Source organism: Balaenoptera musculus, chromosome X (genome assembly GCF_009873245.2).
Source record: "Balaenoptera musculus isolate JJ_BM4_2016_0621 chromosome X, mBalMus1.pri.v3, whole genome shotgun sequence".
NCBI lineage: Eukaryota > Metazoa > Chordata > Mammalia > Artiodactyla > Balaenopteridae > Balaenoptera > Balaenoptera musculus.
Window position 1 is genome coordinate 24,247,734 of NC_045806.1, and position 26,926 is coordinate 24,274,659.

The window sequence follows — 26,926 nt, forward strand, 5'->3', positions numbered from 1 at the left end:
TCCAAAATAACCACGAAGTCTGTAGAGATGAACAAACAAAAAACATTCACCATGCTTTGGAAACTTGCAATCTTGTGAAATGAACAGAAAAATGTAAAATTAAATATGAGAGCTTGGAGTCTGGGAGGAGTACACCAACAAGGTATGAGCTAAGAGTAAAGGAGTAAAGAAAAAGGCAGCGTAAATGCTGATAGGGAGCTTCGGTGGAAATTCCTTGTAAAAAGTGACATTTAAGTAGGGTGCAAAGGCATCTCAGAGGGCGGGAAAAGCCCAGGTTATGCAACTGTGGCATGAAAGTTGTACGAATGAGGACCCACGGTGCTCACTCATTTTGTTCCTCTCCTCCTGCTTCCTCCACCCCTTGTTCATTCCTAGCCAGGTAGCCCAGGACACTATTTCTCTAATGTTTGTACTACATGTTGTGCATTATTTATTTATGGTTATTAACTCATGATTTTTTTCCTTTATGAGCCTATCTTACATCTCTATGAGGGCAGGAACCAGGTCTTTTTATTTTGTATACCCAAAATCTAGCCTAAGACAAACAGTCAATAAATAAATATTACAACAAGAGCTGGAGTATTAGGTTAATGTGAAGGAATGGGTTGAGAAACAGAAAGAAAATTTGATGACATAATCCGGAAGTCTCAGAATACTTAGTCTAAAATTGGCTTTATTCTAACAACAACAGGAAGATATAGTAATAACAGCTTCTGTTGATGTACCAGAACCTTTACATTAGTTATCTCATTCAATCCTCACAACTACCTGGTTAGGTGAGCACTATGATCTCCATTTTGCAGATTACAAAACCAAGGCTAGGGAATTTAAGGTTAACCAAGGTCACTGAGAACCTAGTATGTGATAGGCGCTCCTCTAGATGCTGCAGATAAATTGGCACCAAGACAAACCAGGTCCTCACACTCCTGAGCTTATGTTTTGGTTGAGTGAGACTGACTTTAAACAAAACCCCACAAAAATAAATAAGAAAATTCACAAATGATGACAAATGGCCTAAAGGAGAGTAAAACAAGCTGATATGCTTGGGAGTGACTGGGGGTGATGCAGAAGAGTCTGCCTTACTCAACAGATCATGATACTCCCAATATAACACTCTGACCTTATGTTATTCAGAGGACAGAAGTGATCAAATATGAATTTTGGAAGGAAAGCTAGTGGTAACGCAAAGGATTATTACACAACAGTATCAATTAGGAGAGAATAAATGTCTATCCAAAATAAAGCTTTAGAAGGTGAATGAGGAGAAGCAATAGCTGTAAGAGAAACCACTGATATGTTCTATAAATAGTAAAGTTGATTTGAGATAAAGAATGTGGAGGAGGGTAGAGATGATGATTGATGATGATATGATGGTACTGATCATAACAGCAATAAAGGTATGTCTTGAACATTTACTCAGTACGTGTCCAAGGTTACACAGTTCTCTTAGATGGAAAGCTAATTTTTAGTCACTCTAAGAACGTTTTGCAAAGTGTGGGACTCTCGCCACAAGGTATCCAAGATGATTTCGGGTGGTATTTAAATTGCAGTGGAAAAGGCATTAAAGAATGTAACTATCACATAGGAAAAATGTTATTTCCATTTTAAATCTCTTTCAATCCCTCTAATTATGTCAAGAAGAAATTCTCAATTTGAGCTATTTGAGCTATTTCGACTTAACACCTCTCTAACATTTGCTAATCTCCTTTTTTAAACAAAGAGTGAGCAGGCCTTATGTTCAGAGCCTTCAGCAGCCAGCAGTATCTAGCTGAAATTTAAGTTTATTTTCATTGTATTTATTTTTACAGTTACCCTCTATTTATGGTCAATGATACTAGTTTGCCATTTATGGTAGTGATATATCCTTAACTTTTAACATAAATGTACTTAAGTAAAAGAATGAGTGGATATAAAGAAAAATATTAAGGAAATAGCAATGCAGTTAATTTTAGTATGTAGCAAAAATGTTGAAGGTGATAGAAGACTGGAGTTTAACAATACTACAGTAAATTACAAAAGCCACCTGGAATCGGGTGAAAACTCAGAGGTTTTGAGTCACACTTACTGAAAAGATTGTGGGGTCACTTAGGAATCCCCTGAAGATGAGTTAGTAGGTCATAGACCATGATAGATTCTGCTTTATGCATATTCAGTTTTAGGTGACAATAAAATATCCTCAAGAATTCTGGCGCTCAGGGGCCCATTCAAGACAGAAGCTTGAGCCTAGTTCTGGATGAGGCTTATAGGTTTAGAAGTCATATTAGTTTTCTATTGCTGTGTGACAGCTTACCACAAATTTAGTGCCTTGAAATGACACAAATTTTTACCTCACACTTCTGATCATCAGAAGTCCAGGTAGATTTTTCTGCAGGGGGTGTCAGAAGGCCAAAATCAATGCCGGGCTCTTTTCTGGAGGCTCTGGGGGAAGAATCTGCTTCCAGCATCATTCTTGTTGTCGGCAGAATACAATTCCTTGAGGTTATAGGACTGAAATCCCTGCTTTCTTGCTGGCTGTTAGCCAGGGATTGCTCTCAGCAACCAAAGGACACTCTTGGGTCCTTGCCCTCTGGCCATGTCCATCTCAAAGCCAACAACAGAGAACCTCCCTCACATGAATCCCTCTCATATTTTTAATCTCTCTGATTTCTGTACTGCTATCAGCCAGAGAAAACTCTGCTTTTAAAGGGCCAACGTGATTACATTAGGCCCGCCCAGATGATCTCTCTATATTAAGGTCAACTCATTAATAACCTTAATCACGTCTACAAAATTCCTTTTGCTTGCCATGTAACCTAACATCATCACAGGAGTAACATGAGGAGATAACAGGCATTAAGAGGAGGCATCTTAGAATTCTGCTTACCGCAGAAGTCATCTGTATAATAATACATCCTCTGTATCCATTAACCAATTCAGCAAACATTTACTGAGTATCTATTATACCACCAAGCAGTTTTGTAGTCGTTTGTGTATTTTACCATGGAATCATGTTTCTTATACCTTTGATGTGGAACATAACATTCAAACAAACACTCTTTGCCAAGCGGATGTGAGTGGCGTGCTGAGAGTGTCTGCTGTCATCCACCCCTTGCACCACTCAGATCCACTTGTGCCCACATTAAGTTTTTTTCTGTCCCGGCACGGCTTCTTCAAGAGGATGGCCAGTCATCATTTCTTTAAAAAAGTTAAGAATAAAGTTTTTTAACACAAGCATCACACTGCTGTAGGTGATCTTGAAGCCAGAAGCAAGATTTATCATTTCCCTCATCTATCAACCAATCCTGATTCTCATCACTCTGGCCAGCACTTGTGCTGGTCTAGGTTTCTTGCCCTGTGGAATCTGGGGTTCTGGTTACCTTGTCCTTTTCAGGCCATGATTGAGGCAATTGCCTGTTCAAGGTTATCAGCCGGCAGGGAAGCACCAAGAGCCACTCCAGTGAGTCTCCTGAGTTCCAGAAATACTCTTCTCTGCTTCTATTATGTAGCAATAATCCTACCTGCTCATGCTCATCAGGGTCAATCACTCATGACCATATAGTAAATCCTCTCTTTGCCTGATGATCTACTGACATGAGGAACTCAAAATAGTCACTCGGTACCTTTACTTTAGCTTTTGTGGCACTTCACTCTGTCCCCTGGTAGATTTGACACCCACACCCAGGAGCTACAATTTCTAGTTCAACTCGACCTAAATTTGGAGGAATGGGAAGCACAAATTCCCCAAGTGGGCCCTTGGGAGTAATAATGAGATAGTTAACTCCTAATTCCACTTTTTTTTGTTCCCAAATCTGTATATTCTACCTATGAAGAATACAGTAACCTATATAATGGCTGTTGATTCACACGTTTCTTGAATCTTCAACACTGTCCCAAACTTACAGGCTGTCACCCCTAAGGTCCCCTTTAGACAGTTAAACATGAAAATAGACCAAGTGATAAGGTATATGGTAGGAACAGGGGATCCCATGGACCTGTGCATATAGCTCCCAATTTCACCAGAAGGTGTATCCCTGGGTCTGAGGCTATGTTCTGTGGCATTCTACAATGGTAAATCAGACACTCACTCTGTGAGTCTTAAGATATTAGCGTCAGCGGTACCATCACAGGCAGGAAAGCCAAACCCACACCAGAAACACATGTCAACCCCAGTAAGAATGGATTTCTGCTTCATCCTGAGTGGAAGGTGTGTAGTGGTCTGAATACAAAGATCAGGTTCTAATCCCTGGAAACTGTGTTACATTATATGGGAAAAATGTCTTTGTGGGTGTGATTAAATTAAGGATCTTGACATGGGGAGATTATCCTGAATTATCCCAGTTTGCCCTAAATGCAATCATGTGTGATAAGAGAGGGGACATATCTGACACACAGAGAAGGCAGTGGGACCAAAGAGGCAGATTGGAGTGATGTGGCCAGAAACCAAGGAATGCCAACAGCCACCAAAAGCTGGAAGGATTTTCCCCTAGAGCCTCCGGAGGAAGCACAGCCCTACCAATACTTTGAATTTGACTCAAAGACTTAAGGACTTCAGAACTGTGAGAGAATAAATTTCTATTGTCCTAAGCCACCAAGTTTGTGGTAATTTGTTACAGCAGCCATAAGAAACTAGTACAGGGATCCAATGTAATCTACTTGTCACTAGTGGTTATTCTCCTTTAAAGGTGGCACCACACTGAGGGTTCATCATCCTTCTCTGCTGTTGACAAGTTGGATGTGCAGACATGGCAGCAGATAGATCAGCGTAGATAAGAGAGGCCCAGGCTGCTGCATCCATGTGCGACCTTCATGCTGCCACCACGGCTATGTCATTCAGGGGGTCGTTGTGCCATAGTGAATCCCCTAGGGAGCTGAGGATAGAGGTTGGCTGATGTCCACTGGACAATCATCCTGTTCACTTTATAATTCTGTGCCTTTTCTGTGCTGAATGATCCCCAATAGACATTGACGTGCAAACCAAAGATTCACAGACTTTACATATGCTCACTCCCATAGGTACAGCCATATGCCTTTTCACCTGACCCTCTTATCTCTGTTCTTCCCATCTTGCTCCTTATAGGAGCCTTGGCCAGCAAGCCAAGCCATTTACCACTGCCAAGGACTCCATATAGTCTTAGCTGAGACCTCATATCTCTCCACACAAGTTGATAAGCAGGTGTACTACCCAAAACTCCAGAACATTTTCACCATCACCTCTGTCATTTAAGGCCACCCCTCAGTGGGGTTTTGATGTGGGAGCAGTTCATTTCTGCTTGTACTAACATATTGAGACACATATGTACCGGGACAGAATTTTAACTCTTTCATCAGCTCATCACTGGGACTATCCTATGAAGTCATAGGTGAAAGCATAGTGAGAAATGTCAGCACAGAGGTGGGTGGCATGGGCGTTTGGACTACTTGTTTATGTAACTTACAGCTACCTACTTGGGAAACATCGTGCACTAGAGAATTCTCTAGCTTTCCAAAATGAATCCATTTAACAATGCTCACTTCTTGAAGTAAGTCAGAAAGAGAAAGGCAAATGCCATATGATATCACTTATATGTGGAATCTAAAAAATGACACAAAGGAACCTATGTTTCTATGAAACAGAAACAGACTCACGGACGTAGAGAACAGACTTGTGGTTGCCACGGGGGTGGGGGTTGGGGGAGGGATGGAGTGGGAGGTTGGGGTGAGCAGATGTAAGCTATTATATGTAGAATGAATGAACAACAAGGTCCTACTGTATAGCACAGAGAACTATATTCAGTATCTTATGATAAACCATAATGGAAAAGAATATTTTAAAAAGAGAATGTATATATATTTGTATAACTGAATCACTTTGCAGAATCACAGCAGAAATTAACACAACATTGGAAATCAACTATATTTCAATAAAAGATATTAAAACTGGAAAAAAAAAACAATGCTCACTTCTCTCAACTTTTTGATGATACTCTCAATATTCTGCCAAGGTATTGCCAGCCACCTCGCCTGTTTCCTATAGGTTCTCGTGTCCAAACTTTAAAGAACCATCTCACCTGTGTTTTAAGATTAGCACCAATGTCCTTGCCAGGATGTTAAATTCTGATTCAGGAGAGGGCCTCAATAAAATCTCCTCTATCCAGCTTTAAGCTCAGTGACCCTCACCCCAATCCAGCGCCCACAAGATCTTTCCCAGGTGTGTTTTCCCATTTCCTACTGCTACATATCTGTCTGGTATAGCCGGAACAGAACTCCCCAGCTCAAGCCATGCTGAGACTTGACTCTAGTTATTGGCAGAAGCCATGAGCGTAAAAGAGAGTAGATCTGTTGGATCAAGGTTTTTCAAGTGCTTATTTTCAAATGTCCCCATTCCATTTCTTAGCGTTCTACTCTTTCCCCATCAGGGCTTACCTTTAGCATAGGAGTTTTGCTGGGGCTGTATATTCGGCCTTCTTTGTAACTCTACCACTTTTACAACCAGCCCTTGGTAGTGATTCTCAGCACATTCTGCCCTGTGGCTCTAGGATATGAGAATCTCCTTAAATAGCTGCCGAGTAGCTTTCTGACTTTCACACCACACCATGCTTGAGGTTGATAGTTGGCTGACCTCAGCTTGCAATTTTCCTTCCTCAGGGTTCCAATCAGAGTTAACAACAGCCAGCCAAATCCAATCCTTATCATTGCCTTTTCCCCCAAATCTCTAGGGTACTGGAGCTAGCGCACCTATATTCCATCCCAGTTTAACCACACCTGAAAGTCTTAGTAATCATGATGCTACAACAGGCCAAGAGTCATCAGCAATCCTCCTCTCACCACCATCAGTAGATCTTTGTTACCATTTACATGGCAAGTGATCTAATTCCAGGATTCCTTTCTGAAGTTCTGCTTCCTAGGATCACTTCTGACACTAACTATCTTAGCTTGCGATTTCCAAGAAGCAGATGCTGAGACAAAGATTTAAAAGAAAGTCATTTATTTAGGAGACGATTTCCAGGAAACATCAGCAGAATAAGAAATGAGAATGAGAAGGAAGAAAGCCAATAAAAGGTGTATGAACAAGCGGGTAACACTGTGCCTCAATCCTGAGCTGGATCTCTGGGAGACAGTACTAAACGTGTCTGAGATCTAGCCCCCTTGAGAGTGGAGGAAGCTGGAGTGTCTTCTGACTCCCATCCCCTATCGGCTGAAGATTTCTAGAAACCCAGCACTCCCAGCCAGCCCCTTCCATATAAGGGCTGACATAAAGTCCACGCACAGAGTCACAGATGTTTGCAAGAGGACACTGTCAAAATGTACTGGAACTCTAACAGAGTATGATGGGTTCTAATTGGGATATTCAGATTACTATGAGAACATGGATTCATTCTGCTGGGGAAAATTCCAAGAAGGTTTCAGAAACGTGGTAACATTCCCCGTGGTAGCTGATGTCATGAAGTAGCTGCAATTTCCAAGGAGAAAAAAAACCATAATGTGCAAGAAGGGCTAAGACCAGTGTCAGAAGAATGCCTACATCCGAGGAATGGCTTGAGAAAGAGTAGACAGATGTCAAGTTCAATGTTAGTAAAGGTCAGTCTTATGGGTGGCAGTCAGTTTTCAGACTTTCATCGTCTCTAAGCTCTTAACTATTGAAAATTTTAATCAGGGGGGAAATTTTTTTAAATGTCCCTTATTGAATTTGTTCAGTAGGTGACATTATAAAACAAAGGAGATAACAAAAGAAAATACCAAATATTAATGTCTCATGCCATGCATAATTTTCTTCTCTTTGTAAGGATTCACACAACAGCAAGCTATTCAGAGGTTTTGAACACAAGCATGAATTTTATTTTGTTCTGACTTTTGTAACTGAAATGACTAAGTGATTTTCAATTCAGTAGTTATAAATCCTTCTATAAAAACATGCACCCAATTTTTATTCCCACATTGCCACCCTCTTTGCCACTTGCAGATGAATTATTAGAACAAAGTTATAAACCTCCAGATATTGGATATCTGTAGTAGAAAATACTGACACAACCATAAAAAAGTGCTTTCATTTTTGTCTAGCTTTGCTCTCTTCTTCAACCTTTGTTCATCCCCATTTCCCCTGGCCCTCTAAATATACAAGCCAGTAGCATTTGCTTTGCTTTGCTTTGCTTGCTTCCTCTTGCCTTACTGCCTTTTCAAAAGGTGATGACTTGGGTTAGAGATATGCCTTAACTCTGTAAGGTTGCTGAGGGAAATATTAATGTTTGCTGAAATTGACTTAATTTCTGAAGGCTAATGTTTTGTACTGTTTGTTTGTTTGTTTGTTTCAAAAAAGCAGTGAATAAAGCCAGAGCCTCCATTTTTTAAATTAACAAAAGGATAAAATGAGTTGATGGTTATAAAGTCATGATTAATTATTTTTAATATCCCAAGGAAATTGCTAGCAATTTTTTCTTTAATTTTTCACTGTTAAAAATCTATTTACTGCTTATATTGGTTAATTCATGGAAACATGCATCTTAAAACATTTTTTTTTTGACATTTACATCAAAGATATGTCTTGATGACTCAGGACAGACCTGCCAATGTCACAATTTCTTTTTTTCAATTCACATTATATCTAAAAGTGAAAATATGTTTTACCGTATTTTGTTGTTTCTTTAAAAATTGTCTTCTTTGTAAATATTAAATGTTTAAAGTTATGTTGATATTTTTGTAAAAAAAAATGTTTTCAGGATTTTAACCTGGCATGGAGGCCACCATTTGCACAGTGGTCAATGAGTATTCACATTACATAATCTCAAGGACACTATAGAGGATTCTCTAATGGATGGTAGGGGAAGAAAAGTCATCAAAAATATTTCGAATAAATACTAGGAGTAGGATATTGTATGATATTCAAGCTGAGGTAAATTCTTGAGTTTCCTTATGGGTAAATAATGTTTTCATTCCATGATTATAAATGAAGTTAAAGTGAAGATGATAATTATGATTAATAATATCTAGAATCTATTAAATGATTACTATTGGCCTAGCAGTTTGCCAAAATCTTTACATAATTATCTTGTTTTATCCTCATAACAACCCTGACTTAAAGATGTTAACATCTTCATTTTATTGATGAGAAAACCACGCTCAGAAATGTGAAGTACTCCTTCAAGTCACATATAGCAAGCAAGTAACAAACCTGATATTTAAACTAAGCCTGTAACTAAGGTACATTACCTCTCCAAATATTCTCTGGGAGCCAAGAAATATTGACTTAATTTTAAAGTGACATAAATGATTAAAATTTGATCCATTTTTGAAAGCAGGATATAAATGGGAGAAATGAGCAGAAAAGCACTGGATACTTGAAAATGGGAAGGAATGTGGGATACACCAAAAATAAATGATCTGCAGAATAGAAGGTTACAAAAACAAAGACAATTTAAAGTCACCCGATTTCATAATTTTGCTAAAGGCTAACCCTGGAAGCAGGGACTATTAAAACCAAAAATATATAGCAAGACTAAAAATAATCCTACTATTTGACAGAGTAATTCCAAATCTAATACATGGTTCTTTATACATAATTCAAAATTCTAACCCATAAAAAATAAAACTGCAACAAAGATGTTTATCATTATTTTAATATTAAAAATAAAGCAAAACTTTTGAAAAGAATAAAATAGATCAAACATGGGGAAAAGGTTAAATAAATTATAGAAAATCATCTCAATGGAATATTCAGCAACAATAAAAATTATGTTTCGAAAGAGCATGCAGTAAAATGGTAAATATTTTTTGAGATTATTGTAAAGAAAAAAATAGGGCTTAAAATTTTATCTGCATTATGATTACAACTATATAAAACAAGTGACACTATGATTGGGGGAAATTGTGGGAAATAGACTAAAACTACTGAATACGTTGAATGATAGAACTACTAACATTCTTTTATAGGGGTAATATAAACAAAAGTATTCCAAAGTAAAGGGGAGGAGAGGAATGTACCTGGTTCTCCCCTTGCTGCATTTTTCCTCAGAGAGGAATGTACCTGGTTCTCCCCTTATTGCATTTTTCTCTCTGAGGACCAAGAGCCAAATCCTATAACATCTAATGGAAAAAACCCAAACGACCTTTTTGGCCAACCCAATACTTCTCTATTGACAGGTATTGCGAATTACCTACGCATTCCTTCCCTTTAACTTAGTAAAAGAACTTCCATTTGTTTCGCAGTTGGAGTGGGCAGCATGTCCAAGACTCTTGCAGGTAGGAATGGTCTGGCCATAAACAGGTTTTGTGTGACATGTAAAGAGTGTTGCCATATTTTATAAACCAAAATACAGGATGCCCAATTACATTTCAATTTCAAGTAAACAATGCATAATTTTTTTAGTATAAGTATATTGAAAATATTACATGAGACATACTTATACTACCAAAGTTATTCATTGTTTATCTGAACTTCAAATGTAACTGGATGTCCTGTATTTTATCCAGCAACCCTTTGTAAAGAACTTGGAAAACTAAAGTTTCTTGATACAGTTTTAATCGAAAATATATAGCCATATTAGTTTGGATTGTGTTTCACTGCATGTAATAGAAACCAGGCTATAACCGTGTAATGAAATAAGATCTTACTTTTGGCATATGACAAGATGTTGGAAAGGAAGAAATCCAGAGAGGGTGCACTTGCCCAAGGAAATGAAGGAATGAGGCTCCTTCAAGCTTCTGGCTCCACCTCCAAAGCCTGTGTCTTTGGTCCTAAGAGTGGCAATAGGTGGCTCCACCTCCAGGCATCTTGTGTGGATCCTGGAGAAAAAAAGAGAATAAAGGTGATGAGCAAAAGGTGCCTGCCAATTTAGTCTGCTTTTTTGTCCTTTCCTTATTATTATTATCATTTTTAATCAGGAAAACTGGTTTGGGTGGAAGATTCACCTAGTAACTTATTGGCTTTCTGTCACATTATTCCCTATTTCTTATTAGAAAGCACCCTCCTCCCACCAACAATAACAACATCTACTCATTATTACCCTGCTTAAACTCCAGTCCCTTCCCCAAACATGCTCTGTGTACATGAGTCCTCTGTGATGCCTGAACATGGAATCATGTGGGTATGTTCCTTAGAGTTTTAGTTCTAAATTAAACTCTTGTTTGTATTGGTCCTTCTGCTTGATGTAATTGTGTTATCTTTATAAGTGGACAGTATGGTCCTTGAGAGAGGCGACTGTGCCTTCTTCACAATATGCCTGCAATTTACCAGGCTCCCAATAAATGTTTGTTGATGGGTTTACCACCAACGGTCACCAAATCTTACCAAAATGCCATAAGAAACCTCTAAGTATAAGCCTTCTAAAGCTGTAAATAGAAAGGTTGAAGTGAAGCAGAATGCCTTTTATTTTTACTTTATTTATTTAATGCTTCGTTGCATGTGCAATACATTTACATGGTTTAAAATTCCAAAGATATAAAAGACTATACAGTGTGAAATATCTCCCTCCTGCATTCTTCCCCTAGCACCTAGCTTCTCTCCCTCATGCAGCCAACCTCATCAATTTCTTGTATTCTCCAGAGAGAACTTTTGTATTTACAAGCAAATATGCATATTTTAAAATTCATTTTGAATATTAAACATTCAGTATGCACTGAGATTCATGCCAGGTACTGTGCTAACTGCTTTACATTGAGTCCTCCCAACAACTCAATGAGGCAGGTTTTTCTTCTTTTTTCCCAGCGTATTGAGGTACAATTGACAAAAATTATATATATTTAAGGGGTAAAACGGGATGATTTGATATACGTATACATTGTGAAATAATTACCACGATGAAGCTAATTAACACATTCATTACTTCACACAGTTACCTTTTTTTGCATGTAGTGAGGACACAAGATCTAGTCTCTTAGCAAGTTTCAAGTATATAATATAGTATTATTAACTATAGTTATCAAATCATCAGAGAAATGCGAATCAAAACCATGATGTATTACCTCACACCTATTAGAATGGCTGTCTTCAAAAAGACAAGAGATGACAGGTGTTGGAGAGGATGAGGAGAAAAGGGAACCCTTGTGCACTGCTGGTAGGAATTTAAATTGGTGCAGCCATTATGGAAAACCGTATGGGGGGGGGGTCCTAAAAAAATTAAAACTAGAACACCATATGTTCCAGCAATTCTACTTCTGGATGTTTACCCAAAGGAGATGAAATCACTATCTCAAAGAGATATGTGCACTCCCATGTTCATTGCAGCATTATTCACAATAGCCAAGACATGGAAGCAACCTAAGTGTTCACTGACAGAAGATGGATAAATAAAATGTTACATATAATATATATATAAGAATATTATTCAACCATAAAATAGAAGGAAATCTTGCCATTTGTGACAACATGGATAAAACTACAGGATATTATGCTAAGTGAAATAAGCAAGACCTAGAAAGACAAATACCGTATGATCTCATTTAAATGTGGAATCTAAAAATGTCGAACTCACGGAGGAAGGTTTATCTATTATCTCCATTTTGCAGAGGAGGAAACTGAGGCATAGAGTCACCCAGCTGCACAAACCACAGCTGATATTTGAACCTAGGGAGTCTGAGTCCAGACTCCATGCTCTTAACCACAAATATATATTTCTTCTCCATGAGGAATAGTTTTATAAGAATTATACCAAATAAATCAAGTCTCAAAAGGTTAGATAGCCCACATAGGGGAAAAATTATCTCCCTATATCTGGAAAGAATTAGATACAGATACGTACTTGTATATTTCTTAATTAAGGAAGTGTAGTTGTGAAATCTGAACATTTCAGACTTGAGCCTTTATCTCAAGACAGAATTTGTCCCTATGCTCACATGACTACACCTGAGCATGAACACCATCCGTCCCCATATGGTGTTGTAAAAAGAGTACAACTGTGTAACGATTGGACATATTTCTCCCACTGCAAGGAAGATCATTCATTTTGTCAGTGCCTCTTAACCAGAATTCTTGTCGCTTTGCCTTTATTTCAGACTTCTCCACTCTCCTCTGATCTTCATCCTGTTTCCCATCCTTCCCTTTCCTGATTCGTCTGTGTCGACAGCTCCTCTCTGCTTACCCCTTTACATTTGTCAATCAGCCCTATGATTTCAGCTCTGCTCTGCTGTTCTGATTCCTTTTCCAGGAAACTGCTGGCCGCTTCCATGTAATAGAGGGAAAAGATAACGGGTGACACAAATGGATGTTTTATACATAAACCAAAAATAAACAATTTGACTTACAGTTAACTTTATGCTAAAAATGCACAACCAGGCTACAGAAACTCTTAGTAAATTCTAAATAGTTAATGAACATAATTTAAAATTTTTGAAAAATTACAGAACTTTGCCAACTTACACAAAAGTAAAAAAAAAAAAACTCCAATGTACCCAATGAAACAACCATCTCTGCTTGAAACTATGTTAAAACGGGAGCAGTTCTTGTTAATCTTTGAGTGCTAATTTAAATAAAATAGTTGGATTTTAATACAGATGGTATTCACGAATAATGCATGATAATCAAATGCCCCATAAAGTGATTAAGTTCAAACTAGCTTCTATTACAGACATTTGGGGAAACGTTTAAGCTATTAGCAATACAAGATATGTTATAAAGAAGTAGTTCTTTTTCTAAGTGGGAGGAGGGAATTTGTGCTCTCAAACATAGTTGGAGGCAGTTTACCTTGAGAAAATCTTGTGAAAAGGCAAGTTGCCGACTACCAAACCGCCTTCTCTAAGCCAAAGTGATTTGTCCAGCCCCCAAATTACAGAGGCCTATACAGTACTCGGCCAACACATAGCTTCTCATGCAGTTGGTCTGGGGCGGACCTGATATTCTGCTTTTCTAACAAACTCCCAGTTAATACCAGTCCTGCTAATCCCTGGGCCAGTATCAGAGCAGCAAGGTTCTAGATACTTCTTTCAGTCCAAGGACTTCTTTACCTGGAATAATTATCTGAGGTCTAAGTGGTAAATAGCAAGGGTGAGGGAGACTGGTTAGTACCCAACAGGGAAGGGGGCCGGAAATATATGGTTCCTCTTATTTGACTGGAGGTGGGGGGCAATAATCATTTGTATGGGCTGCAAATATTTTTATAGACTAGGAAAAAGCCAGATTTTAAGAAGCAAGCTACAGAACCACATTTGAAAAAGTGATGGGGTGGGGCTTGTTCTAGGATAGGAGAGGAATTCCTGCTTAAGAATTTGATAAAGTCCTAAATTCACAGTTTCTGTCAATGATTTATTTATTTTTTCTCTTAAACGTCAGAGAGAGGGAGTAAATTGGACTTTATTTCACAGGTCACTTTAAGCTGTTTTGGAATATATAAATATAAGCTATCATCATAATTTAGTTAGGGTTAGGAGTAGAGAGCTGAATATTTTCAGATTCGAAGCTGAAAGAGAATTGGGGTTGAGGGTTTTTAAACAGAGAAGGGGAAAAAAAATGTTCTTAAGGAAGAAAGAGCCAGGAAGGTGTTGACAGGCTGGGACCTGAGAGAAAAGAGGGGCAAGTAAAAATGTTCCTTTCCTCGGGTTTCTGTTTCTAGCAAGATGCTGAAGGGGCACCCCTACTGGCTCCCCAGAGAGCTGCCCCAGGGGGGAAGCCTAAGGAGAAATCATCCAAAAAAGAACAAAAATGTGAGAAACCCTGTGGTGATAGATGGGGAGTGGGGATAGACTTTTCTGAAGTGATATTGGGGGGTGGACAGGGATTTGGGGTTTGGCCTGGGTCTGGAAGCCACCAGACTTCTTTGCATGATGGGGCGTGTGTGTGTGTGTGTGTGTGTGTGTGTGTGTGTGTGATGGAGGGGTGCTGTAGGAATACTTCTCTTGATTCTTCTTAGCTCTTGCCTTATGCCTTCTCCACATCTTTAGCAATTCAGAGCTTGGGTCTAAGAGTTATCAAAGATAAACAAAACTGGACATTAGTTAAAGAGGTAAAAATAGATTTTATTCAATAACTACTGTGCTAGGGGAAAGGGCTGAGCTCAATTCCTGATTTGCTCAGAGAGTGGGAGTTTTAAAGGGGGAATGTGGGAGTGGGGCAGGGGAGGGCTCAAGCTGAGTCAGGAAAGTGAAAAATTACAAAAGGGGAGTAAGAGGGCTGGTCAATGTAAAAGATTAGGTCACCACGTCTGCTAACTGACATTTATCAAAGTTAGGCTTCTAGGGCTTCCCTGGTGGCACAGTGGTTAAGAATCCACCTGCCAATGCAGGGGACACGGGATCGAGCCCTGGTCCAGGAAGATCCCACATGCCGTGGAGCAACTAAGCCTGTGTGCCACAACTGCTGAGCTCACGTGCCACAACTACTGAAGCCAGCGCGCCTAGAGCCTGTGCTCTGCAGCAAAGACAAGCCACCGCAATGAGAAGCCCGTGCACCACAACGAAGAGTAGCCCCCCCTAGCCACAACTATTTATAAATAAACAAATAAATTTATTTTTTTTTAAAGTTAGGCTTCTACACTCCCATAGAAACCGAGAGACAGAGGCTCTATCCTTCCTGATGATTACATTTCAAAGGAATGGCGTTGAGGTCCTTGAGAAAGACACTCCTGGATCTTAGGAGATACATATATATATCTTTTTTTTTAAACAATGATTTAAAAAAGGGAAGTCAGGGGCCAATCTTCGGGGTGTTGGCTGGAACAAAGAGTAAATTCTTTTGGCAGCCTTGAGCTTTTCCAGATAGGAATTCAAGAGGAGACTGGGTTGTCCCAGGGATGTGACCTTGGGCTGCCAGAAGTTATGCTAAAGTTTGCTCAAGTCTCTTACGGGAGGGATTTGGATGGAGTCATGTGAGCAGAGAGTTTTTAGTGTCCACAGGAATAAATCAAGGCTGCTCAGAAGCCCTGTGCTCTTGGAGCACTGAGAAAAGTAGGAGGAGAGAACTGAAACTGTGGTACTTACTTCTCCACACCCAGACGCCCAAACACTCAAGCTGGAAGTTCACAACCTGAAAAGTGTCTCCTCCCAATGTTAGCTTTTCCTGAGTGGGTAGAAGGGATGCAAATTAAAGCTATGACCTGAGGGAGCAAAGGGTAACTGGGCTTGGCTATAGCTTTGGGAGGCCTGTTGCTATCACCTCAGGGCTTATCCACTCCTCCCCACTACACTCTGAATGAATGGGCCTGATTGAATGAATGATGCCCTTCTCCTAATGTATTGCCTTACAGAGTAATCAGTATCCTGGAGCAGGAAGGGGATGAGCTCACAAGACATTCTGAAGATTTCACGAGGAAAACATATCCTGGATTCCAGATTCCAGTTGGAAGCAAAAGATATTAGAGCAAACAAAGCGAGGGTTTAAATTTATCTTAAAAAATAGTGTGTAAGAAAGAAATGATTGAAACAGAAAATGATAGAATAAAGAGCAGAATATTGAAATGAGGAATAAACTGATGAATTTGAAGGCCAGATTGAGGAAATCCTCCAGAAATTAGAAGGATAGAAAGGAGACTGTAAAAGACAAGCCAAGAGAAATGGAAGATGGGCACAAAAGGGCTGACACCCAGAATAACAAGACAGAGAAAGAGAGAAAAAAAATGGGGATGAGAAAAATATTTGAAGACATATACAGAATGAACTAAACATTTTTAACTGCTTCACACTGAAACGGCCCGGAAAGTGCCAAAAGAAATTTTTTTTTAAAATCCATACCTGGACATATTATCATGAAATATAAGAATACAAAGACAAAATTCTGAACAGAGGGAAAAAAAGAGCAAATGTCATACAAAAGAAGAAGAATCAGACTGATGTCAGAATATTCAACAGCACTGGATGCAAATGGGTGTTTTCAAAGAATTGAAGGAAAATAACTTTGAACATAGTATTTTATATCCAACAAGGTATATAAGAGGACATAATAAAAATATTCTCAGGCATACAATATTTTTTTAATAGATCTTTATTGGAGTATAATTGCTTCACAATACTGTGTTAGTTTCTGTTGCTCAAAAAAGAGAATCAGCCATATGCATACATAGATCCCCATATCCCTTCCCCCTTGAGCCTCCCTTCCGTCCTCCCTATCCCACTCCTCTAGGTCATCACAAAGCACCAAGCCGATCTCCCTGTGCTATGCTGCTGCTTCCCACCAGCTATCTATTTTACATTTGGTAGTGTATATAGGTCTGTGCCACTCTCTGACTTCATCCCAGCTTACCCTTCCCCCTTCCTGTATCCTCAAGTCCATTCTCTACGTCTGCACATCTGCGTCTTTATTCCTGTCCTGCCCCTAGGTTCTTCAGAACCTTTTTTTTTTTTTTAGATTCCATATATATGTGTTAGCATACGGTATTTGTTTTTCCCTTTCTGACTTACTTCACTCTGTATGACAGACTCTAGGTCCATCCACCTCACTACAAATAGCTGAATTTCATTTCTTTTTATGGCTGAGTAATATTCCATTGTATATATGTGCCACATCTTCTTTATCCATTCATCCGTCGATGGACACTTAGGTTGCTTCCATGTCCTGGCTATAGTAAACAGAGCTGCAATGAACATTGTGGTACTGACTCTTTTGGAATTATGTTCTTCTCAGGGTATATGCCCAGGAGTGGGATTGTTGGGTTGTATGGTAGTTCTATTTCTAGCTTTTTAAGGAACCTCCATATTGTTCTCCGTAGTGACTGTATCACTTTACATTCCCACCAACAGTGCAAGAGGGCTCCCTTTTCTCCACACCCTCTCCAGCATTTATTATTTGTAGGTTTTTTGATGATGGCAATTCTGACCGTTGTGAGGTGATACTGCATTGTAGTTTTGATTTGCATTTCTGTAATAATTAGTGATGTGAGCATCTTTTCATGTGCCTCTTGGCCATCTGTATGTCTTCCTTGGTGAAATGTCTATTTAGGTCTTCTGCTCATTTTTTAACTGGATTTTTTTTTTTTTATGATATTGAGCTCCATGAGCTGTTTGTATATTTTGGAGATTAATCCTTTGTCAGTTGCTTCATTTGCAAACATTTTCTCCCATTCTGAGGGTTGTCTTTTCATCTTGTTTATGGTTTCCTTTGCTCCACAAAAGCTTTCAAGTTTAATTAAGTCCCATTTGTGTTTATTTTTGTTTTTATTTCTCTTACTCTAAGAAGTGGGTCAAAAAAGATCTTGCTGTGGTTTATGTCAAAGAGTGTTTTTCCTATGTTTTCCTCTAAGAGTTTTATAGTGTCTGGTCTTACATTTAAGTCTCTAATTCATTTGGAGTTTATTTTTGTGTATGATGTTAGGTAGTGTTCTAATTTCATTCTTTTACATGTAGCTGTCCAGTTTTCCCAGCAGCACTTATTGAAGAAGCTGTCTTTTCTCCATTGTATGTTCTTGCCTCCTTTGTCGTAAATTAGGTGCCCATATGTGCATGGGTTTATCTCTGGGCATTCGATCTTGTACCATTGATCTATATTTCTGTTTTTTTGCCAGTACCATACTGTCTTGATTACTGTAGCTTTGTGGTATAGTTTGAAGTAAGGGAGCCTGATTCTTCCAACTCCTTTTTACTTTCTCAAGATTGCTTTGGCTATTCAGGGTCTTTTGTGTTTCTATACAAATTGTAAGATTATTTGTTCTAATTTTGTGAAGAATGACATTAGTAGTTTGATAGGGATTGCATTGAATCTGTAGATTGCTTTGGTAGTATAGTCATTTTCACAATATTGATTCTTCCAATCCAAGAACATGGTATATTTCTCCATCTGTTTATATCATCTTTGATTTCTTTCATCAGTATTTTATAGTTTTCTGAGTACATGTCTTTCGCCTCCTTAGGCAGGTTTATTCCTAGGTATTTTATTCTTTTTGTTGCTATGGTAAATGGGAGTGTTTCCTTAATTTCTCTTTCTGAGTCTTCATTGTTGGTGTATAGGAATGCCAGAGATTTCTGTGCATTAATTTTGCATCCTGCAACCTTACCAAATTCATTGATTAGTTCTAGTAGTTTTCTGGTGGCATCTTTAGGATTTTCTATGTATAGTATCATGTCATCTGCAAACAGTGACAGTTTTACTTCTTCTTTCCCAATTTGTATTCCTTTTATTTCTTTTTCTTCTCTGATTGCTGTGGCTAGGACTTCCAAAACTATGTTAAATAAGAGCGGCGATAGTGGACATCCTTGTCTTGTTCCTGATCTTAGTGGATATGATTTCAGTTTTTCACCATTGAGTATGATGGTTGCTGTAGGTTTGTCATATATAGCCTTTACTATGTTGAGGTCGGTTCACTCTATGCCTATTTCTGGAGAGTTTTTAAAATAAATGGGTGTTGAATTTTGTCAAAAGCTTTTTCTGCATCTATTGAGATGATCATATGGTTTTTATTCCTTAATTTGTTAATGTGGTGTATCACATTGATTGATTTGCATATATTGAAGAATCCTTGCATCCCTGGGATAAATCCCACTTGATCATGGTGTATGATCCTTTTAATGTGCTGTTGGACTCTGTTTGCTACTATTTTGTTCAGGATTTTTGCATCTATGTTCATGAGTGATATTGGTCTATAATTTTCTTTTTTAGTGATATGTTTTTCTGATTTGGGTATCAGGGTGATGGTGGCTTCGTAGAATGAATTTGGGAGTGTTTCTCCCTCTGCAATTTTTTGGAAGAGTTTGAGAAGGATGGGTGTTAGCTCTTCTCTAAATGTTTGATAGAATTCACATGTGACACCATCTGGTCCTGGGCTTTTGTTTGTTGGAAGATTTTTAATCACAGTCTCAATTTCAGTGCTTGTGATTGGTCTGTTTATATTTTCTATTTCTTCCTTGTTCACTCTCGGAAAATTGTACCTTTCCAAGAATTTGTCCATTTCTTTGTGTTTGTCCATTTTATTGGCATATACTTGTTTGTAGTAGTCTCTTATAATCCTTTGTATTTCTGCAGTGTCAGTTATGATTTCTCCTTTTTCATTTCTAATTTTATTGATTTACATCCTCTCCCTTTTTTTCTTGAGTCCGGCTAAGGGTTTATCAATTTTGTTTATCTTCTTCTCAAAGAACCAGCTTTTAGTTTTATTGATCTTTGCTATCGTTTTCTTCGTTTCTATTTCATTTATTTCTGCTCTGATCTTTATGATTTCTTTCCTTCTACTGACTTTGTGTTTTCTTTGTTCTTCTTTCTCTAGTTGTTCTAAGTGTAGGGTTAGATTGTTTATTTGAGATTTTTCTTGTTTCTTGAGGTGAGATTGTATTGCTGTAAACTTCATTCTTAGAACCGCTTTTGCTGTGTACCATAGGTTTTGGGTCATTGTGTTTTCGTTTTCCTTTGTTTCCATGTATTTTTTAATTTCTTCTTTGATTTCTTCAGTGATCTCTTGGTTATTTAGTAGTGCACTGTTTAGCCTCCATGTATTTGTGTTTTATATAGTTTTTTTTCCTGTAATTGATTTCCAATCTCATAGCGTTATGGTCAGAAAAGATGCTTGATACAATTTCAATTTTCTTAAATTTTCCTAGGCTTGATTTGTGACCCAAGATGTGATCTATCCTGGAGAATGTTCCATGTGCACTTGAGAAGAAAGTGTATTCTGCCACTTTTGGGTGGAATGTTCTATAAATATCAATTAGATCTGGTCTATTGTGTCATTTAAAGCTTGTGTTTCCTTATTTATTTTCTATTTGTATGATCTGACCATTGGTGTAAGTGGGGTGTTAAAGCCCCCTACTATGATTGTGTTACTGTCGATTTCCCCTTTTATGGCCGTTAGTATTTGCCTTATGTATTGAGGTGCTCCTATGTTGGGTGCATAAATATTTGCAATTGTTATATATTCTTCTTGGATTGATCCTTTGATCATTATGTAGTGTCCCTCCTTATCTCTTGTCACAGTCTTTTTTTAAAGTCTATTTTATCTGATACAAGTATTGCTACTCCAGCTTTCTTTTGATTTCCATTTGCATGGAATATCTTTTTCCATCCCTTCTCTTTCAGTCTGTATGTGTCCCTACGTCTGAAGTGGGTCTCTTGTAGACAGCATATATATGGGTCTTGTTTTTGTGTCCATTCAGCGAGTCTGTGTCTTTTGGTTGGGACATTTAATCCACTTACATTCAAGGTTATTATAGATATGTATGTCCCTATTACCATTTTCTTAATTGTTTTGGGTTTGTTTTTGTGGGTCTTTTTCTTCTCTCGTGTTTCCTGCTTAGAGAAGTTTCTTTAGCATTTGTTGTAAAGCTGGTTTGGTGGTGCTCAATTCTCTTAGCTTTTGCTTGTCTGAAACGCTTTTGACTTGTCCATCAAATCTGAATGAGATCCTTGCTGTGTAGAGTAATCTTGGTTGTAGGTTTTTCTCTTTCATCACTTTAAGTATATCCTGCCACTCCCTTCTGGCCTGCAGAGTTTCTGCTGAAAAATCAGCTGATAACCTTATGGGGATTCCTTTGTATGTTATTTTTTGTTTTTCCCTTTGCTGCCTTTAATATTTTTTCTTTGAATTTAATTTTTGTTAGTTTGATTAATATGTGTCTTGGTGTGTTTTTCCTAGGCTTTATCCTGTATGGGACTCTCTGTGCTTCCTGGACTTGGGTGACTATTTTCTTTCCCATGTTAGGGAAGTTTTCAACTATAATCTCTTCAAATATTTTCTCAGACCTTTTCTTTTTCTCTTCTTCTGGGACCCCTATAATTCGAATGTTGGTGCATTTAATGTTGTCCGAGAGGTCTCTGAGATTGTCAATTCTTTTCATTCTTTTTTCTTTATGCTGCTCCTCAGCATTTACTTCTCTCATTTTGTCTTCCAGCTCACTTATTCGTTCTTCTGCCTCAGTTATTCTGTTACTGATTCCTTCTAGTGCATTTTTCATTTCAGTTATTGTGTTGTTCATCTCTCTTTGTTTGTTCTTTAGTTCTTCTAAATCTTTGTTAAACATTTGTTGTATTTTCTCAATCCATGCCTCCATTCTATTTCCGAGATTCTGGATCATCTTTACTATCATTACTCTGAATTCTTTTTCAGGTAGATTGCCTATTTCCTCTTCATTTATTTGGTCTTGTAAGTTTTTACCTTGCTCCTTCATCTGTGACATATTTTTTTGCTGTCTCTCTTTTTTTTTTTTTTTTAACAAGTGAGATTGTGTTCCTGTCTTACTGGTTGTTTGGCCTGAGGGTTCCAACACTGGGGTTTGTAGGCTACTGGGTAGAGCTGGGTCTTGGTGCTGAGATGAGGAACTCTGTGAGACCTCACTCCAATGAATATTCCCTGGGTCTGAGGTTCTCTGTTAGTCCAGTGGTTCGGACTTGGAGCTCTGCAGGAGCTTCGGCCCAAGCCCGGGCTTGTGAACCAAGATCCCACAAGCCACCAGTTCATTTTGGGGTTCTCCTGTCTCCTTGGGCATCATAGTCCCCGCCCAGTGGCCGGAAGGCGCCCTAGTTGTGGGGAGATGCTAACTCCACATCTTCCCACACCGCCATCTTGAGGAATATAATATTTTAAAAGCTTTGCTACACAAAGATGCATATAAAACACTTTTAGATAAGTGCTTAAAAGAAGAGGAAAGACAAATTTGGAGATGTTGGAGGAGATATATGAAATAAAGTTGATCAAATATATAACTTAGTAATGGTTGTTATTGTTTAAAAGAATAACAAAGATCAAAGAAAAAGGGAAAATATATCTGTAATAACTAATTACAGTCAGCCCTCCATATCTGTGGGTTCTGCATCCACTATAGAGGGCCCACTTTACTACACCATTTTAAATAAGAGACTTGATCATCTGTGGATTTTGGTACCCATGGGCATCCTGGAACCAATCCCCCACTAATATTAGTGACTCTCTAAGTTTACTGTGCATATGATACCTGGAGCTCTTGTTTACATGCAGATTCTGATTCAGTAGGTCTGCAGTGGGGCCCAAAGTTCTGCAATTCTAGTAAAATCCCAGGAGTTGCTGATGTTGCTGGTCCTTGGACCACATTTTAAGTAAAATCCAGGGCATTGGTTTGATCAACATGATAGGTATTGGAAGGAGGGGGAGACAGGGGATGAGAGAGCACTCGCCTTACTCAGGGTGAGACATAGCTTCAGTTAAGTAAATAAGACAGGAGTAAAAAGAAATGTAGAATAATAGGGACACATTGAAATAAGAAATTAAGATGTTAGCAATAACAAAGATATCAATAATTATGATAAATATGAATAGAAGAAAACTACCAATTCAGAGATACAGATTAATAAATTGGATAAAAAGCCCAAATCCAGATTTAAAGAATTTACATGAGAAAAAGTTAAAGCATTAGGACATGCAAAAGTTGAAGGCAAAAGAATGGGGAAAACAAGACCTATCAGGAAAACCCCAATCAAATCAACATCGATAGCTGTATTATATTAAATAAAATAGATTTTAAGACAAAAAATATTGGGAGTGGAGACAGTCATGACACAACAAAAAGGTTCAATCCATCAAGGAAGTATAGCAATTTTAAACATGTATGCACCAATGAAATAGACTCAAAATATATGTATCGAAAACCAGATAGTACTATATTAATTTTCTATCATAGTGGGGAATTTCAACACATCTTTCTTGATTATTTAGAGGTTACACAATATCAATTTAGCCAAGACATAGAAGAAATAAGTAGCACAATTAACAAGATTGATTTAATGGAGATTATATATATAAAGAGATGAGAGAGAGAAACCCATATAGTTATTTCTGCATCCTTTAGGGAATATGCAATTTTATCATGCACATGTGGAACATTTATGAAAACTGATCCTATAACATATAACAGCCAATAAAGAGATCCTCAAAAAATTTCAGATCTCATAATATCTAACCATAATACAATTATGCTAGATGATAAGTTTAAAAATTAAAAATATCCTTGAACATATGGAAATTTAACACACACACATACAAGCAGGAATAAATAACTCTTCAATTAAAGAAAAAATCACAGCGAATTCTGAAAATTAAAAAAAAACAGAATTGATAGAGGAAACACTAGATATCAGAACTTATGAGATATGGTAAAAGTGCTTTAAGGGAGTTTTAGAGCCTCAAATGCTAATATTAAAAGAGAAGAGAGCCTCAAAATTAGTGACTTACATATCCATCTTAGGATGTTAGAATATGATTAACAGAATAAACCCAAAGGAAGTAAAAGACAATAGGTAACAGAAAACAGGATCTTGAAGAGATATCTGCACCCCTATGTTCATTGCAGCATTACTCACAATAACCAAGGTATGGAAACCACCTAAGTGTCCGTCAACAGATCAGTGGATAATGAAAATGGGGGTACATTTATGTACATGGGTATGCGTGTATATATATATATATATATATATATATATACACACACACACACACACACACACACACACACACACACGTGTAATATTATTCAGCCATAAGAAAGAAGGAACTCCTTCTGTTTGCAACAACTTGGGTGAAACTTGAGGGCATTATGCTAAGTGAAGTAAGTCAGACAGAGGGACAGTTACTGCGTGATAATCACTTATGTGTGGAATCTAAAAAAGCCAAACTCAGAGAAACAGTAGATTAGTGGTTACCAGGGGCGGGAGGTGGGGGAAATAGGGAGCTATTGGTCAAATGGTACAAACTACTAGTTATAAGATTAACAAGTTCTGGGGATCTAATGTACAGCATGGTGATTATAGCTAACAATTCTGTATTATATACCTGAAAGTTGCTAAGAGAATATATCCTAAATATTCTTACCACGAAAAAAGAAATGTTAATTATGTGACAGAATAGAGGTTTTAGTTAATGCTATAGTGGTAATCATTTTGCAATATATAAGTGTATCAAGTCAACATGTTGTACACTTTAAACTTACACAATATTATATGTCAATTATATCTCAATAAAACAGGAAAAATTAAATTTTAAAGAGTAGAAACAAATAAAAATAAAAGACAAAAATACAATGAGAAGGTCAACAAAATATGACTGAAATGGGGGCTACAACTACAGATAATATTAGTTAGAATCCAGTCCTCACCTGCACAGGGTGAGCCCTGGAGTTCAAAAACAAATTTGTGAGGTCTCTTTCCTGAATCCCTGCCCCATGCAGTCTTCCTGGTACATTTTTGTTCTCTGCCCCCATCCTTTTTGGTTCCCTGGCCAGAAACTTGGGACTCTAATTATCCCACACTGTCATGCTGTTGTGGAATTTTGTGATTAGACTCATGTCCTGGCTCGAAAAGAAGGAGGACAGAGAGTGAAAACAAAACAAAACAAAACAATGAGGGTCTGTCCTATCCTCTTGAAACTGCATCCCCATAGAACAGAGAAGTTTCCCTCTCTGAGGTTTCGTTCTTGCTGGTTCCAGTAACTGAAGCTGCCACCTCCACCACCACAGCCAGATTGCCTGGGGACTGGGGCACAAGAGAATAAAGAAAGGGGGAGAGGAGTTGGGGGCAGATTTCCACAATCCCCCTGGAGCCAGAGGTAGAGGGCTTCCCTGGAGTTCCCTCTGTCTGACCTCATTTCCATGTTTCCAGTTGTGTTGACTTTAGGTTGGGAGATATCAAAGGGGAGAAAATGGTAAACTCAATACACATTTGGTGGTATTGATACTTCAAATTTGGGTGCTCATTCCTGATCTGCCTGTTCCTATTTCCTTTTCAGGGTTTTCAAATAGTTGCTCCATGCATTCTGTCCAGGGTTTAATGTATTCAGTGGAAGAAAAAGAGTAAAGTGTGCTTACTGCATTTTATCCAGAACTGGAACTGATATCCTTTTATAAGGTTAAAACAATAGAAATTTAAAATCTATATTCTTTAGGAATACCTGTAGATGCAATAAAGCTATATAAAAAAGAAGTCAAAGGAATAATGCACACGGAATTCAGGATGAGGTTTCCTTTAAGTAAGCAAGGAGAGGCAGATGGATAGGTTGACAGGGGTACCACACCATATGTTTGCTATAGGTTATTATCAAGATGCTTGCTTTTGTTTTGGGTGGTGCTTTCTCAAGCATTTATAACCTCATGAAAAACAATTTACTAAATAACTACGTGAATAAAACTGGGCTGCACATAGACCAATAAAAACAATTATTAACCAAGAGTCAGGAACCATACAATTTTGTACACCTGAGATGCAAAAAAGAATGAAAAAAAAGGAAAAGAAAAAAGAAGAAGAAAATATTTCCTTGCCTTTGAATCGGTCAGAGGTTACAAGTCAGGGTAGACTAAGCTACATTATACTAACAAATATACCTGGGATCTCTGAGGCCGAGTACAACGAAAGTTGGCTTCTTACTCACACAAAGCCCAAGCCTCATGCTTCTGGTTGCACAGCTTTCCTCTTAACGATAACTAGGACACTACTTACGAATGATCAGGGAGCTAGGATCTTTCTATCACATGACTCCACCACCTTGAAGCCCTTTCCTTCAAGCCATGCATATGAAGAAGGCAAATGTGAGAAAAAAGGCAGAGGGGAGAAGATCTCTCTGGAGATTTGAGGAATCGAGTCTGGAAGATGTGGGCCACACATCTGCCCCCAATCCTTTGTGGCCCCAGCTAGATGCAAAAGGACTGAGAAACATAATGTTTTTGTGTGCTTAAGAAGGAAATAAAAAGTTTGATGAACACACAACATTGTCATGAGAGTTTTTACAATGATATTCAATATTCCATTTTCAAGTTACTACCTATATTATGCCATGCTGTAATCTCCCTCTAGTACCTAGTGTCTGCTATATCATCACCTCATTCTAGTATATTATAATATCTTTCTAATATCTGCTAAATATATACACACCACACACACGCACACTAATTAAGTATGGTTATCTAGCGGTTAACATTATCTATAATATCTCTCTAGCCTCTTGTGTGATTTACTTAAAGAGTTGTTTTCTCAGTGTAAAAATCAGTTCAGAAGGCCATACTGATATTTATGTAACATTAACATACCCTTCATCGTACTATTCTTAAGTGTTTAAAAAGTTGAAATATTAACATTTTTCCTTGAAAAGTGTAATTTCATCATTTTCCCCTT